At 40.3% G+C, this 3,434-nt stretch overlaps 1 long non-coding RNA gene across 1 annotated transcript; it reads right to left on the bottom strand.

Moving 5' to 3' along the window:
* Positions 1–894: 894 nt before the first annotated feature.
* Positions 895–1,388, bottom strand: LOC112946490. Its single transcript, XR_003249251.1, has 2 exons — positions 1,087–1,388; positions 895–971 (listed from the first exon to the last, which is right to left on the bottom strand). It is a non-coding gene; the product is annotated as an uncharacterized LOC112946490 (long non-coding RNA).
* Positions 1,389–3,434: the final 2,046 nt, after the last annotated feature.

The following is a 3,434-nucleotide window of genomic DNA, read 5'->3' as shown; positions in this document are numbered from 1 at the left end:
GCAAAACTTCTGTAGGGAAGGCAGCAGCAGAAATCTCTCACTCTCTCCTACTCTCTTACAGACAGACAGAGCTGTTAAGATTACACACACACGCACTCAGAGCTGTTAAAATGGGTCCTGTGATCTGAGAAACCACTTTGTTCTCCTTGAAATTTCATGCAGATCTATGACTCTTTTATTTTATTTATTTATTTATTTATTTATTTATTTATTTATTTATTTATTTATTTATTTTGGTAGGAGTGGGGAGAGACGCGAGCGAAGGGAAGGGTGACTCATATAACTTTCCCGAAAGGGAAAAGATTTTCTTTTTCTGAAACATATAGCAAAGGCCATTCTTTATCACTGAACAAAGCATAAATCATGTCTCCTCTAACATTAAATGCCACTGAAGTGACAGGCAACTAGGCAGGCGCTGCATGTGAAACCAGCCTACGGGTCTCCACTTTCAGCCCCGTGTCCATACGGAATCTGCTCCGATGGACCAGACCTGGGCGACAGAAACTTAACAACTAGTTGACAGGTTTTAACTAAGCAAGCACCGTGTTAGCCGTGCTTCCCACTACAGCAGAATCAAAACAGATGCATTACGAGGAAGCCACGCAAGCTCCGCAGAGCCTTAGGCAAACACGTTTGCCAGTCATTTTTCTGTCTATTGTTATTATAATGATCATCAGCAGCATGCCGTTACTACGGCTACAATGAGCTGCAGCTACAGAAAACAACACATACAGCAATTCATCCCTCCGGATGCAAAATAAAGAGGGACTTCGGTGCCTGACTCCGGGAGCACGTCCCGGCTCTCCCCCAGCACCCGCTTCTGAGACAATCTTACGTATATATCGCATGCCGCTTTAAACGCGCGATGAAAAAGTGTCGGGAAAGCTTACCAAATCTTAACACATGTGTGGTTCCTTGGGAATATCCAATCCACAGTAAGCAAAGAAGGAGTCTAATGATGCATCTGAAGACTGGATTAGTTAGAATAGGGGGAATAATCTTCATGATGTTTCTATGCACACACGCGCTGCCTTACTTCCCCCTTCTAAGCCGTCAGGTTTCCCGGTAGGGTAAGAATGAGGATACGTAAATTGCTGGCCCTCAGACACGATCACGGCATGGTCACAGAGAGAGGAGAGAGTCTACGCTTCCCAAACCCATTAGCAATCCCTGCATGTTCTTCATTCACTGCGCCAAGGAGCAACCTTCAACTGCAAGGAATGGTGGGACATCCATGTTAGTCGGGGGAGAATCCTTGAGAAATCCAAACACACACAATGTCCAGCCGAGTAAACCTGGGAGGCAAGAAAGGAGGAAAATCAATAGGTAATCCAGCTCGAGAAATCGCTGAGGTATCGCCACATAGCGAGAGTCAATGAGCACCAGCCGTTTTACTGGTGAAGCTTTTGCCGTGCTCCCATTCTACTGCACTGCTGCACAGCTTCTGACGCGAAGCCAAGATTAAGTGAGAGAAATTGAGATAGCTCTTCTCTTCTTAAGGCTGCCTGCCAGACAGCCTTCCCCATTTCTATTATGCAACCGATCCGATCGCCTAGCGTTGTCGGAGGAGAAAACAACTCGTTTTTATTTACATGTTTCTAATTGCTCTTGATATTTCAGTTGCTCTGAACAATAGCTGTTTTCTGCTAAGAGTCTGTGGAAGGGGGAGCGGGTGGGGGCGCAGGGAGAGAAGAGAAGCAGTGGTATAAAAATCAATTCATGCATCTGGCTGGTCGAATAGCTGTACTTAGCTTCGGAGTTGTCAGAGAGAAGCTTAACAATTATGTCATGCAGGTTATTACAATAAGATTTAGGCTAAAAAGGGTCGTGATATTTGCACTCTGTAACTATTGCTTGCTGGTATTAATGCATGAAATAGTGTAAATATGCTGGCTTGTATACTGACTGTCCTTAGGAACTCGTTCCAGACCCAGTGGTTACGGAACACCGACCACCTTTTGCAAAGTAAACAGGAATTGGCAGCGCTGCCACAGCCTGATGCTGAAAGCACAGACCTATACTTCAGTTTCTCTAAACTTACTTGAAATTGTAATATTGCTTAAGTGGCAGAGTAACTTGTGGTTTTAACAGTTTGTATTTTGCACTCCACTCTGTCTTTTTTTTTTTTTTTTTTTTTTTTTTTCCAAAACTCAACTTGTCTTTCATTCCAGTACTATGGATAAGTGCTACTGTTCTTCCCTGAACTGAGGGATCTATGTAGTTTAGCATTTTGAAAAACACACAGAAAACAACAGCGCTTGTTAGTTTACTTATGGGATTCTGAATTTGTATCTGCAAATGCAGCCATGGACTGCAGTCATGGCCAGGTATTCCAAAGACAGTCCCACTTTGTGGACTACTTCAGATCTTCTTTGGAAATGCAATTACTTCTGCTTCTGTATCTATTAAAATGCATTGATTCAGGACTGTCAGAGACTTTTACAGTCTGAGTGAAGCTTTTGCTGAATGTATTCAAGCTTTCTTTCCAATATTAGAAGACAATTCCTAGTTCCCCACATGGAAAATGATTTTAATTTATTCTGTATTCTGCCTACAGACATCTTTTGTCTCCTTTTACTGCCTCTCCACCTCTTATTGCCAAGGAAAATATCACTGAGATACTCTCCCCCCCACACACACAGATGAAGATAGAATAAGCCTGACTTTACAGGAATAAATACTTAGCAATTCTGAGTTGATGAAAATGCTCTTTAGGTTCTAGCAACGCATGGCAGAGGTGAGTCACAGTTAATTCTTAAAGAATATGTGTATTGTGGACATGCAAAATAAGCAGCATTTAATTTATTACCTGTAATCTTGATGCTCTGTACCTCTAAAAGTGTTAGCAATTCACATTAACTTTTTATCCTTATGGCTTACTGATTTCTTCTGCACATATTTACTTAAAACACAGTAAAACGCCAATGAAAAGGAATGGACATTCTGTGAAGGGATTATTAAACATCATTGATTTTTTTTTCGTTAAGATGGAGGCATAACTGCAGTGTCAAAAATAAGTATCATGAATGGCTAGTTCTGCAGTCTACCAGGGAATTCAATCAGACGATTTGACTATTGGAGCACTTTAAAAGATCACCTAGTGTTAGAAGCAAGGATATCTAGCGACTCCTTCAGTTCACACTTAGAATATCTCCTAGAAAAAAAAGTGTGCAGTGAGATGCTCCTTCTTGCATGTGCTATTTCATTTGTTCTATTCTACTTGCTCATATTTTATCTTAACCCAAGGAGAAATAAAACTGACCAATGCAAAATTGTGAGCATTCTCTTTTTACGTTCTCTTTCTTCTGATGAGTCGAAATAAAGTAGATTAGGCATCTTTAAAAGTACCTTTTTTTTTTTTTTTTTTTTTTTTTTTTTTTTTTTTTTTTTTTTTTTTTTTTTTTTTTTTTTTTTTTTTTTTTTTTTTTTTTTTT

Source organism: Nothoprocta perdicaria, unplaced genomic scaffold, assembly GCF_003342845.1.
Source record: "Nothoprocta perdicaria isolate Ctin4 unplaced genomic scaffold, notPer1 scaffold_207, whole genome shotgun sequence".
NCBI classification, from domain to species: Eukaryota; Metazoa; Chordata; class Aves; order Tinamiformes; family Tinamidae; genus Nothoprocta; species Nothoprocta perdicaria.
Note: the sequence above shows the minus strand (reverse complement) of the source record. Positions and strands in the feature narration are given on the sequence as shown.